The following is a 14,584-nucleotide window of genomic DNA, read 5'->3' on the forward strand; positions in this document are numbered from 1 at the left end:
AAATCGTGCACCTGTACGCTGCCACCGACAGGCACACACGTGCGGTTTTTAAATGCAAGCACGGACGCACTAAGAACCTAACAGGTTTTAGGAGCAAAAATTAATGAGAACTCTGACACTATCAGCCACTGCTGACTGACGTGTATTATACACTACACTTGTGCGTTATATAATAGTTTGGTAAAAACGCACACAAGTGCACCTGTACGCTGCCACCGACAGGCACACACGTGCATTTTTTAAATGCAAGCACGGACGCACTAAGAACCTAACAGGTTTTTAGGAGCGACAATTACTGAGAAGTCTGACACTATCAGGACTGTTTTAGACTGTGTACACCAGCCCCAGATATGATGAAGGCTGGTATACGGTCACCACTAGGAATGGCTATATACCCTGCCTGCCTGCCTGTATACTGCTACAATAGTCCTGACAATGACTCTTCTGGTCACTAGCCTGTATTCCGACCTGGCTATACCCTGCCTGTATATAGCAACAATAGTCCTGAGAAGGACTCTGCTACTGTACTCCGACCTGGCTATACCCTGCCTGCCTGTATACAACTACAATAGTCCTGAGAAGGATTCTGCTACTGTACTCCGACCTGGCTATACCCTGCCTGCCTGTATACAACTAGAATAGTCCTGAAAAGGACGTTTGGTCACACTGTTTGCAGCCCTGCTACGGAAATAGCTATAAAGGGCCGCAAACCTTTCCCTGAAGCAGCGACACTCTCCCTGCACTGACTGTCTGGATGGCTGTGAGCAGAGCACAGCGCGCCCGCCGGTATAAAGGCCCGGTCACGCTGTGCGGGCCGGCCAATCACTGCAATTCCACAACTAACAGGGCTGTGGCATTGCAGTGGTCTGCCAGCCAATCCCTGCATGAGGGCTGGCTCTCAAAAGAGCGCCAACATGCAGAAATGAAGACCACGAGTACAGCACGAGTATCGCGAGATTACTCGGTCCCCGCCGAGTAGCCCGAGTACAGTGATACTCATGCGAGTACCGAGTAGTAACAAGCATACTCGCTCATCACTAATCATAAACTGTCAGTACTAACAAAAAAAAAATTGACAAATGAAATTTATTTGAAAAAACAGTCCCCAAAACATTTCCTCTTTCACTAATTTATTGTAAGAAAAAAAATAAAGGGGTCCCACGATGACTCTGGACCATCTGGAATATGGGGGGGAGACACTCAGGGAACGTATCCCCCATTTTCTAGGAGTGCGGACCCTTCATGTGAGGAGTGTGGGTGCAATGAATCTGCACTCACTCTTCTCGGGTCCACAGCAGCAGAGTCCATGTCGTAATGGTTGCTACCAAAGCTGCAATGCCCTGCTCATGAGGTAAGGGCATGCCTAATCAGGAGAACTACTGTAGAGGAAGCTCTGCTCACTGGTATATAGGTGCTCAGAGGAAATAATAGATAAAATTAGTGAGTAACCTCGACACTCTAAATCTCCCAGACTAAGTCAGTAAGTCACAATGGATAGTAATGCAAAATCACTCTTTATTGGTCCGTATTAAGAAAAACATTTTTTTTCATAAGCATATATGTTTTTGTCCAAAACAAGTTACAAATGACGTTTCGGCCTGAGCCTTCGTCAGATTGGACTTATCTGCATGTAATCATGAAAAATGACAATAATCAGTATCACATAAGAGTGAGAGAACAATAACATAAACTCGAACAATGTAGAGGTACAATTGGGATGCAGCAAAAAAATTGCAACACAGCAAGAAATGAAACACATGATACAAATGTCATAATACAGTACAAGGACAATATAGTAATAACAAATATGGGGTCAGAGTAGGCTTAGACAGCTCTGGTACGAAAGAGATGTCAATCATAAAGTAACATGTGCAGTAGGTGTAGAGCTACAGTATGCATGGCAGAGCTAATGGGTAGACCGACCAAAGAAAAAGTAGAGAAAAAGTGGAGAAAAAATGTAGAAAAAGTGGAGAAAAAGTGGAGAAAAAGTGGAGAAAAAGTGGAGAAAAAATGGAGAAAAAGTGGAGAAAAAGTGGATAAAAAGTGGAGAAAAAGTGGAGAAAAAGTGAAGAAAAAGTAGAGAAAAAGTGGAGAATAAGTGGAGAAAAAGTGGAGAAAAAGTGAAGAAAAAGTAGAGAAAAAGTGGAGAAAAAGTGGAGTAAAAGTGGAGAATAAGTGGAGAAAAAATGGAGAAAAAAATGGAGAAAAAGTGGAGAAAAAGTGGAGAAAAAGTGGAGAAAAAATGGAGAAAAAATGGAGAAAAAGTGGAGAGAAAGTGTAGAAAAAAGTGGAGAAAAAATGGAGAAAAAATGGAGAAAAAGTGGAGAAAAAGTGGAGAAAAAGTGGAGAAAAAATGGAGAAAAAATGGAGAAAAAGTGGAGAAAAAGTGGAGAAAAAGTGGAGAAAAAGTGGAGAATAAGTGGAGAAAAAATGGAGAAAAAAATGGAGAAAAAGTGGAGAAAAAGTGGAGAAAAAGTGGAGAAAAAGTGGAGAATAAGTGGAGAAAAATGGAGAAAAAAATGGAGAAAAAGTGTAGAAAAAGTGTAGAAAAAGTGTAGAAAAAGTGTAGAAAAAGTGTAGAAAAAATGGAGAAAAAGTGGAGAAAAAGTGGAGAAAAAGTGGAGAAAAAGTGAAGAAAAAGTGGAGAAAAAGTGGAGAATAAGTGGAGAAAAAATGGAGAAAAAAATGGAGAAAAAGTGTAGAAAAAGTGTAGAAAAAGTGGAGAAAAAGTGTAGAAAAAATGGAGAAAAAGTGGAGAAAAAGTGGAGAAAAAGTGGAGAATAAGTGGAGAAAAAAATGGAGAAAAAAATGGAGAAAAAGTGGAGAAAAAGTGGAGAAAAAGTGTAGAATAAGTGGAGAAAAAATGGAGAAAAAAATGGAGAAAAAGTGTAGAAAAAGTGTAGAAAAAGTGTAGAAAAAGTGGAGAAAAAGTGGAGAAAAAATGGAGAAAAAGTGAAGAAAAAGTGGATAAAAAGTGGAGAAAAAGTGGAGAAAAAGTGAAGAAAAAGTGGAGAAAAAGTGGAGAATAAGTGGAGAAAAAATGGAGAAAAAAATGGAGAAAAAGTGGAGAAAAAGTGGAGAAAAAATGGAGAAAAAATGGAGAAAAAGTGGAGAAAAAGTGGAGAAAAAGTGGAGAAAAAGTGGAGAAAAAGTGGAGAAAAAGTGGAGAAAAAATGGAGAAAAAATGGAGAAAAAGTGGAGAAAAAGTGGAGAATAAGTGGAGAAAAAATGGAGAAAAAAAATGGAGAAAAAGTGGAGAAAAAGTGGAGAAAAAATGGAGAAAAAATGGAGAAAAAGTGGAGAAAAAGTGGAGAAAAAGTGGAGAAAAAATGGAGAAAAAATGGAGAAAAAGTGGAGAAAAAGTAAAGAAAAAGTGGAGAAAAAGTGGAGAATAAGTGGAGAAAAAATGGAGAAAAAAATGGAGAAAAAGTGGAGAAAAAGTGGAGAAAAAGTGGAGAAAAAATGGATAAAAAGTGGAGAAAAAGTGAAGAAAAAGTGGAGAAAAAGTGGAGAAAAAGTGGAGAAAAAATGGAGAAAAAATGGAGAAAAAGTGGAGAAAAAGTGGAGAAAAAGTGGAGAAAAAATGGAGAAAAAATGGAGAAAAAGTGGAGAAAAAGTGGAGAAAAAGTGGAGAAAAAGTGGAGAATAAGTGGAGAAAAAATGGAGAAAAAAATGGAGAAAAAGTGGAGAAAAAGTGGAGAAAAAGTGGAGAAAAAGTGGAGAATAAGTGGAGAAAAATGGAGAAAAAAATGGAGAAAAAGTGTAGAAAAAGTGTAGAAAAAGTGTAGAAAAAGTGTAGAAAAAGTGTAGAAAAAATGGAGAAAAAGTGGAGAAAAAGTGGAGAAAAAGTGGAGAAAAAGTGAAGAAAAAGTGGAGAAAAAGTGGAGAATAAGTGGAGAAAAAATGGAGAAAAAAATGGAGAAAAAGTGTAGAAAAAGTGTAGAAAAAGTGGAGAAAAAGTGTAGAAAAAATGGAGAAAAAGTGGAGAAAAAGTGGAGAAAAAGTGGAGAATAAGTGGAGAAAAAAATGGAGAAAAAAATGGAGAAAAAGTGGAGAAAAAGTGGAGAAAAAGTGTAGAATAAGTGGAGAAAAAATGGAGAAAAAAATGGAGAAAAAGTGTAGAAAAAGTGTAGAAAAAGTGTAGAAAAAGTGGAGAAAAAGTGGAGAAAAAATGGAGAAAAAGTGAAGAAAAAGTGGATAAAAAGTGGAGAAAAAGTGGAGAAAAAGTGAAGAAAAAGTGGAGAAAAAGTGGAGAATAAGTGGAGAAAAAATGGAGAAAAAAATGGAGAAAAAGTGGAGAAAAAGTGGAGAAAAAATGGAGAAAAAATGGAGAAAAAGTGGAGAAAAAGTGGAGAAAAAGTGGAGAAAAAGTGGAGAAAAAGTGGAGAAAAAGTGGAGAAAATATGGAGAAAAAATGGAGAAAAAGTGGAGAAAAAGTGGAGAATAAGTGGAGAAAAAATGGAGAAAAAAAATGGAGAAAAAGTGGAGAAAAAGTGGAGAAAAAGTGGAGAAAAAATGGAGAAAAAATGGAGAAAAAGTGGAGAAAAAGTGGAGAAAAAGTGGAGAAAAAATGGAGAAAAAATGGAGAAAAAGTGGAGAAAAAGTAAAGAAAAAGTGGAGAAAAAGTGGAGAATAAGTGGAGAAAAAATGGAGAAAAAAATGGAGAAAAAGTGGAGAAAAAGTGGAGAAAAAGTGGAGAAAAAATGGATAAAAATTGGAGAAAAAGTGAAGAAAAAGTGGAGAAAAAGTGGAGAAAAAGTGGAGAAAAAATGGATAAAAAGTGGAGAAAAAGTGAAGAAAAAGTGGAGAAAAAGTGGAGAATAAGTGGAGAAAAAATGGAGGAAAAAATGGAGAAAAAGTGGAGAAAAAGTGGAGAATAAGTGGAGAAAAAATGGAGAAAAAAATGGAGAAAAAGTAGAGAAAAAGTGGAGAATAAGTGGAGAGAAAATGGAGAAAAAGTGGAGAAAAAGTGGAGAAAAAATGGATAAAAAGTGGAGAAAAAGTGAAGAAAAAGTGGAGAAAAAATGGAGAAAAAAATGTAGAAAAAGTGGAGAAAAAATGTAGAAAAAGTGGAGAAAAAGTGGAGAAAAAATGGAGAAAAAGTGGAGAAAAAGTGGAGCACCTTTGGTGCCTTTCATGTGGCACTAAGGGGGCTTAGCTTTGTATTTAGCCAAAAAAAATAAAAAAAAAATGACGTAGGGTTCCCCCTAGTTTTGTAGCCAGCTAGGGTAAAGCAGACGGCTGCAGCCTGCAGACCACAGCTGGCAACCTCACCTTGGCTGGTAATCCAAAACTGAGGGCACCCCACGCTGTTATTTTAAATTAAATAAATAATTTAAAAAAAAAAAACACGTAGGGGTCCCCCCAAAATTGGATCACCAGCCAAGGTAAAGCAGAAAGCTGGGGCCTGATATTCTCAGACTAGGGAGGTCCATGGTTATTGGACTCTCCCCAGCCTAAAAATAGCAGGCCGCAGCCGCCCCAGAAGTGGCGCATCCATTAGATGCGCCAATCCTGGTGCTTCGCCCCAGCTCATCCCGCGCCCTGGTGCGGTGGCAAACGGGGTAATATATGGGGTTAATACCAGATGTGTAATGTCACCTGGCATCAAGCCCTGGGGTTGGTGAGGTCAGGCGTCTATCAGATACCCGACATCACCAACCCAGTCAGTAATAAAAAAAAATAGACGACAAACACATTTTTATTTGAAAAAACACTCCCCAAAACATTCCCTCTTTAACCAATTTATTAGAATGAAAAACAAATCCAGGTCTGGTGTAATCCAAGGGGTTGCCATGACGATCCACACTGTCCCAGTCAATGAAGAGCAGGATGTTCCCCATTGGCTGGGAGAGCAGTGCAGTGACCTGAGCTAACATCAATGGGTCAGCCCAGGTCACTGCAGGGGATGACAAGTGCTGCTGTCAGCGAGGTACATTACCTGCGCTGATCTCCAGCACTGCCGACAGCCCCTGTCACTGAGTTCAATGACCGGCGCCTTCACTCCAAGTATCGCGAGAGGCCCGTGACGTCACCGCTAGTCATTCTCGGGTCGGAAGCGAGAGAAGGGATGTGACAAGCAGCGGCCATGGAGGACAGTGACAGCGCTGAGGTCGGGATGGCGGGACTTCATCACCGCAGGTAAGCCGAGCGGGACCATGTGTGTGTGTGTGTGTGTGTGTGTGTGTGTGTGTATGTGTGTGTGTGAGTGTGTACGTGTGTATGTGTGTGTGTGTGTGTGTGTGTGTGTACATGCCGCGGGCAGGAGGGGGCGGAGCGAGCTGAGCGGGGAAGTGTCGGCTTCCTGCACGTAACTAGGATAAACATCGGGTTACTAACCAAAGCGCTTTGGTTGGATACCCGATGTTTATCTTGGTTACCAGCTTCTGGCAGGCTGCCAGCGATGGCTCCTGCACACTGTAGCTGTAAAAAGCCCTGCTTTTTGCTGCTAGAACCGTTCTCGAACGTATCTAGAACTATCGAGCTTTTGCAAAAAGCTCGAGTTCTAGTTCGATCTCGAACAGCCCCCAAAATCACTCGAGCTTAGAACTGGAGAACCACGAACCGCGAACCGCGCTCAACTCTAGTCATGATAGCGAAAGGAGTCATCACATGACCCTGTGCTACCACGGCAACCATCGACTACACGTAATCACATCACAGGGCCTCCAATGGCGGCAGGTAAAGGCAATTTCCCCATTGCGGCCATATACATGTGACATTTTGATCCAAGGGGTTAACAGGCACAGGTGTATTGAGAATCCACCTGCGCCTGATAGCCGCATATGTCAGCTGTTCAAATCAGTTGACATGTGAGAAAGAAAAGTTGGTGACCGCTGGCATATGGACTTATCTGAGTGTCCAATGAAATACCTGCTCTTCCAGGAAAGTCATGTGCCACTCCAAAAGCATACCTGGAGTCAGTACAGATATCTGCTGTATGATCTTCCACCATTGTTCAGACAGCAGCGAGTGACTTCTTCTCTGCATACTGTGCTGAACATGAGGACAGGAGAAGTTTTTATCTTCTATGGTACCCACCATATAACTTTATTGTCTCTTTTCTGTAGACATAGTGTAACCCTGTAAATGTTGGATGATTTTTCCTTCTAGCTGCCTGTTTTGCCATTTAACTGACTTTATTAATAACAGTTGATAACAATTAACTACTCAGTCGCAAATAGAGATGGTTGAGTTTGTCAAGGGAGGAATTTGCATTGAAGACTGCTAATGGAGTCTTCGTTTAGGATCCAGAGACGGTGCCCCATTAATGCTGTATACCAGTGCCGATATATATCAATGTATATAAGACAAAGAACACACAGACAACATTGCTCTCTCCTTGAGTCAGCAATACCCACTGAGCTCATTATTATATTGAAAGAAACTTAATTATTACAGAAGGCACCTTCGGCCTTGAAAATGATACACAGAGTTTATGGGAGTGTCACTCCCCTATTTCTCCCCGCAGATGTTCATTAAAACATTCTTTCTGTGTGGACACTACTGATAAGAGTTTGTAGCTTCACATTTTGGCTTTATTATCTTTGGTTAACCCCTTCATGACTATACAACTTTAAATTATACTATAGGTCTGTGCAATGGCTACATAGACAGACAGATAATTTTGCATCTACATCTACATTTTGATTTAGTTAAATACACAGATATTCTTATTACGTTTGAACAAACAAGCTATAGCTCAGTGCCACCTCCACAGTCCCCCCTTTAATAAAATATCTGTGAATATTATTAACCTTAAATTTAAAAATTTTCCCCATTTAGATATATTTTATTATTTGGGACTTATTTGGGACCTACTGCTTTTGGGACTTTAATTATATCTATATCTATATATGCGGGCTTTCTATGGGATTGTTGTTTAATTTAACACTACAGGCTTTAGCTCCCCCCTTAAATACTTATTTTTATTTATTAAACATAACTCTATGATTTATAGGGGCTATTAGAATTGGCGTTATTACTCTCATTAGGGCACATTATCCTGATTAAGAAAAATTGAATCTAAACCTTATTTAAAAATTAGCACATAATTAAAAAAAAAAACACAAAAGGACATTTGGAAATTGTCCATGGTTCTTCTTTCCGGATATGAAACAAAAAGGAGGATGCTTAGTCAGTGCTAGTCCACTTAGGGCCACTTTGTGAACCTGGATAATCTGCTCTTGATAAAAAAAACAACAAAACATGATGAGACTTCATGTGAACAGTTTGTGGTGCAGACTTGGAAAAACCTTCTGGGATAATGGGTAGAATAGCGGCCGCTTTCTGCTTCGGTTGTGTCGCGTCCATTAGTTTTTGAGATGTGACGTCAACTCGCGTGTCACTGCCAGTGCTCAGCAGACTAGGCCGGAGAGACATCAGCCTGATGGGATAGGCTCTTCTAAAACTTTTCCTGAGATGAGAGAATCCATATCTAGCATTTTGTATTAAGGAAAATCACTGAAATTTGTAGGAAACAAAAACATTTGTAAATGGTTAGATTACATTAACCAAACCACATTTTTTGGGTCTATGAAATGGCTGAATTAAGTATTTTCGACTACTCAATTCGTACCCTCAACAGTCCCCCTTGACTTACTTCTGCCATTTCCAAATACTAAGGGTACTATGTTCCCTTAGGAAAAGAGGAAGAAAGATCTGTTGGGAAATCCTGCCTGACTGAACGTTGAGGCATGGGTGGAGAGGGAAATGGGATTTCTTCACCGGTTTGAGACCAAGGACCCCTAGGCGAGTCCTCACCCTTTGTAGTTGGACTTTCCCATGTCTCAAGGTTCTCTAAGTCCTCTCTTCTAACTGTTTCGGCAATGATGGTTTGGGACTGTACAGGTTTTTTTGTAAAGGATAAATATAAGCAGGACGCTCAGTGCAGCTTCGGTGGATCGACCCTTCTGCAATGCGGGGCGTGAATCTATGTTGTCCTGCCGTTGAGCTTTATCGAAATTTCTTAATCAGTCTCCTGACCGAAAACCATATACTACTAACTCTGATTTAAGATCTGGAATTAGAAAATAGACTTGTTTATTTCTCTAATTAGTCAATCAAATGAAAATTATACATGGTTTGCGCTAGACCAAAGAAAAACATTTTACATTGGAACCTGTTTATTACTAAAGAGAAACACAACACGCATTGATTTCCAACTTATCAGTTTGTTTGTTTGTTTACATACCACTTGCATTATGTGGATTTCCAGCAATGACGTCGTTTTCTGCACTGGAAAGCCTCTGACCAGACCTGGAAAGAAATCTACACAACACGCACAGACTTGCATGCAACGTGCTCATGATAAACATCTATAATCAGTTTGCAGTCTCTAAGAATGGGTAGAGCAGGTGCAGGGTGTTTCTACGGACTCTTTACAGTTTTCTTCATTGTTTCAAAATCGTGTTTTACAAGACCGGGTGAGTTTATCTACCTGGGTACTGAACCCTGGCGTCACCAAAGCGCACACTGATATCTAACTTTCACAGATGTTAGTCCATGTTACTTGGGCCATCATTAAGAAGAGATCTCATGGCAGAGAAAGCTTACCGCCCTTCATCCACAGACCTTCCTCAGTCAGCCGGCTCCCTGCGTCGCGCACTCCACTCCTTATTGGTTCACTTGATCCTGTAGGGATTTAAGAACACAAGGAGTGACAGAAGTCACTGACGTGACCGGTGTCACCGAGGCATGGTCTTTATGCATGGTAAAGGACTCCTCAACTCTAGGCCCGTTTACTGCTTCTTGGTCCGCTGCACCTGTGCGGGGATCTCCATCCGATTCCATCAGCTCAGATCTAGACTTTCTTTTCGTCATACCTAGCTTATTTGACAACAGGAAAGATCTACATCCTACATACATTTTGACTATCTTACCTACCTCTGCTCCACCCATCTAGAGAGGCACTTACATCACTTCCTTTCGTACCGATAGGAGGGGAGGAAGTGGCCTAAATTTAGACTACCTCATGTTGTGCAAATTGTAGCATATCCAGTGCAGAATCAACCATCATCTTGTTCCATCTATAAAAACAAAAACTAAAAGAAATATAGATTAGATCATTCCTATAACAGACATATATTCCTACATTCATAATAATCCAATAAACATGACATAACTGTTGCAAAAGAAAGGCCAGCTTTAAAGCCTGCTTTAAAGCCTATCCAATATGTCTACTGCTGGAAAAATGCAATAGATATCTACTTCCTCCCTTTTTATATACTACTTTGGCAAAATATATAGATCTATAACAGTAAACAATAAGATTAACCAACAAATAAATATAACTTATACTCTACTGGAAAATTTTGAAACCTTACAACAGGGTTCATAGATATTCTATATCTACAAAAAAAAGGAAAATAATCAATATTGGCAGTTTGTATGCAAAAATAATAAAAAACAAAAACGTAACCATAAAAACGAAAACCTAATTTGTATATTTTAAAAATATACTTTTCCCTGCAAAATTAATTTAATTATTTAAATAGCAGCAGAATACTATTGATAATCTCCTATGAAATTTTGAACTCTAAAGATTAAACAAAATCCACTCCACCAGCCGGAAAAAGCACTGGTTAGTACATAAGACAGAAACAGCTTTGTAAATCTGCTGAAGCTACCTTTTTCCTTTTTTTTTTTTTTTTTTTTTTTTTTACTTTTCTCTACTTCCTTATTTTTTTTCTGCTCTCTACAACTTGTGACTAGCAGCAGCTTACTGATAATACTCCCACACATCCCTGCACTGACTTATGCCCCCCCTGACTCCTTCAGGATGCGCGATGTTAGAACAGCTGGTGGGAAAAACAGATACAAGAAAAAAAACCATGGGCAGAACTTTCACTATAGAAATATATAAAATATATTTCTGTACCGTGTCAGCCAGCAGAAACAAAGGTACTACAGAAACATATATTATAGAAACCTTAAGATTGATGGAGTGGAATGGAGAGCATCATTAGAGCAGGTAGTTTGGGACTGGAAATCACTGCAACAAAAGCAAGCAGTCCGAGGCTCCCCCCTGTGTCACTAGGGAAGGTTGGGGCAGACTCCTGGGTGCAGCCGGACTGTGGGCAGTATCTTGGGAAATCTCCTGGGACTGATTTAAAGGGATACTGTGATACTCTGGGAAAAAGCACACCAGGCTTCAGGTAGATCATTACTGAATCTACAGGGAACACCTTTATTATAAATTTATGTGTTGCAAGTTTTGGTTACGGTTTTGAGGGTACCTGGCCAAACACTGAGATTTGGGGGTGTGACACTTTCTTTGATAGTGACCGGGCTGACCACAACGCCAACAATTCTGTTGCTGGCTTTGTTGATTGGGAGCTACGTATACGGGGTTTGGACTTTGTTGGGGCATGGGCTGTGGCGGGGGCTGCACCAGCACATTTGTATATACCAATTGATCTTGAGCCCATCTTTTTAAAGCGGCACAATACTGTTGTCCACTTTGGAAAATGGTGTCATCAGTGCCTGGGGGCTCCATTAAGGGCCAAAAACTGTCTCCTGCTTTTACTTTGGTGAGATTAACAAGGTCCTTCCGGGCAGCTGAGTATAACTGATGGACCTGTAGCATCTTCCTATAAAATCGCATAAGGTTAATTTCGGGATCTGGCAGGCAGGGGATTAATGCCGATGACTGGGTGGGGTTGAAGGGGACATTTAAATGAGGGCTGTTCCTCGTCAGGTTCGGGGTAAGGCTCACTATGTGTCCTAAGGGAAAAAGGGGGATCCAAGGGGAGGGGATTGGTAATTGGGGAGTGTGACGGCAGACTGGCCGGTATGGGGAGAGACGGCATTGCAGGTATGGGAGGGAAAATGGGTATGGGTGTGGAAAGGGTTAAGGGATGCTGTCTAGTGACTGCAGCATCTGTGAATATCTCCGGGATGGGGAATAGAATGGGGATCAGGTTGTGGGGCAGCAACTAAACAACCTATCGGAGGACCCTCAGATCTGTCCTCAGACTAGGGTAACATACAGTAAAACACAACATCTCCTCGCTCATCTTCATCTTTAACCTCAATATATCTTTCTGATAGCAATGCCTGCGATATTCTGCCAAACAATTCTGCATCATTCAACAATCTCCTGTCTTTTAACTTGCCCTTTTTTGCTTTCAATGCTGTTGCCCATAGTGACGGTTGTAACCGACCTCCTTTTGGTAATTCTAACATTTTAAACATCTCCAAGGCATGGCGTACAGCTTTCTTCCCTTCTCTCTCTGCAACCAGCTCTAACACATTCTGTGAACCTTCAGGCCTCTCAGCTTTCGGTCTCCTCTGTCTGAACATTTTTGCTATGTTGGTGGTGTCTGGATTACACTAATATAACTATGCAGTGAACGTTAGAGTCCGGCCGGCACCTAAGGCTACACCTCTATACTAGCTGGCAACTCCTCAGCTATATAGTAATAAGGGTATCCAGTGATATGGAGGAGGGGTACAAAATGTATTCCCTCCGGACTTGATCAGCTGCACCAAAATTAATGTCCTAATCCCTATCTTCAGCCACGGGAACCCCCTAATAAGGGTATCTCGTGATATGGAGGAGGGGTACAAAAGGTATTCCATCCGGACTTGGTCAACTGTATCAAAATTAATATCCTAATCCCTATCTTCAGCCACGGGAACCCCCCCGCGTCTTTAATTACAGACCGGGTCAGTCTAACTAGCTATATCCAGCTATCACCGTCTTTCCTGCCCTAACAACCGTCCTCTGGATCCCATGTGACACTCGATCCACACCTCAGGGCTGGGATCGTGCTCTGAGCTCCAGCGGGCACCACCCCTGAGTCACAATCAGGTACCTTTTAACACCGATATGGACACACAGCCCGTCACTCCCTCCTCTCCAAAACCAACCACAACGGTAGTGAATACACAGTATGTAACACTTACCCGTGGGGTCGGAGGTGATCAGCCTGTTTGGAGGAGAGGGAGATCTCAGTCCACGACGTCCAAACCATCGGTATCTCCAGGTCGGTAATGCGTCCTTGAAGGAGCTCCACTTTGGTGCGCCAAACTGTCAAGGGAGGAATTTTGGGTCAAGACTGCTAATGGAGCCTTCATTTAGGATCCAGAGACGGTGCCCCATTAATGCTGTATACCAGTGCCGATATATATCAATGTATATAAGACAAAGAACACACAGACAACATGCTCTCTCCTTGAGTCAGTAATACCCACTGAGCTCATTATTATATTGAAAGAAACTTAATTATTACAGAAGGCACCTTCGGCCTTGAAAATGATACACAGAGTTTATGGGAGTGTCACTCCCCTATTTCTCCCCGCAGATGTTCATTAAAACATTCTTTCTGTGTGGACACTACTGATAAGAGTTTGTAGCTTCACATTTTGGCTTTATTATCTTTGGTTAACCCCTTCATGACTATACAACTTTAAATTATACTATAGGTCTGTGCAATGGCTACATAGACAGACAGATAATTTTGCATCTACATCTACATTTTGATTTAGTTAAATACACAGATATTCTTATTACGTTTGAACAAACAAGCTATAGCTCAGTGCCACCTCCACAAGTTCAGTTCGTGTTCGTCAATTTTACCAGTGTTTACTGAACAGTGTGACAAACATATCCAACACCATTGAATTGAATGGGAGGAAAAACGTATGTGTTAGTAAGGTTTAGGGGGGCTGGTGTTAGTAAGAAGTAGGGGGCTGCAAAGAAAGCAAATACAGTTAGGTCCAGAAATATTTGGACAGTGACACAATTTTCGCGAGTTGGGCTCTGCATGCCACCACATTGGATTTGAAATGAAACCTCTACAACAGAATTCAAGTGCAGATTGTAACGTTTAATTTGAAGGTTTGAACAAAAATATCTGATAGAAATTGTAGGAATTGTACACATTTCTTTACAAACACTCCACATTTTAGGAGGTCAAAAGTAATTGGACAAATAAACCAAACCCAAACAAAATATTTTTATTTTCAATATTTTGTTGCGAATCTTTTGGAGGCAATCACTGCCTTAAGTCTGGAACCCATGGACATCACCAAACGCTGGGTTTCCTCCTTCTTAATGCTTTGCCAGGCCTTTACAGCCGCAGCCTTCAGGTCTTGCTTGTTTGTGGGTCTTTCCGTCTTAAGTCTGGATTTGAGCAAGTGAAATGCATGCTCAATTGAGTTAAGATCTGGTGATTGACTTGGCCATTGCAGAATGTTCCACTTTTTTGCACTCATGAACTCCTGGGTAGCTTTGGCTGTTTTTTTCTTGTGGTCATTGTCCATCTGTACTATGAAGCTCCGTCCGATCAACTTTGCGGCATTTGGCTGAATCTGGGCTGAAAGTATATCCCGGTACACTTCAGAATTCATCCGGCTACTCTTGTCTGCTGTTATGTCATCAATAAACAGAAGTGACCCAGTGCCATTGAAAGCCATGCATGCCCATGCCATCACGTTGCCTCCACCATGTTTTACAGAGGATGTGGTGTGCCTTGGATCATGTGCCGTTCCCTTTCTTCTCCAAACGTTTTTCTTCCCATCATTCTGGTATAGGTTGATCTTTGTCTCATCTGTCCATAGAATACTTTTCCAGAACTGA

The sequence above is a fragment of the Anomaloglossus baeobatrachus genome, chromosome 11 (genome assembly GCF_048569485.1).
Source record: "Anomaloglossus baeobatrachus isolate aAnoBae1 chromosome 11, aAnoBae1.hap1, whole genome shotgun sequence".
Taxonomy (NCBI): domain Eukaryota; kingdom Metazoa; phylum Chordata; class Amphibia; order Anura; family Aromobatidae; genus Anomaloglossus; species Anomaloglossus baeobatrachus.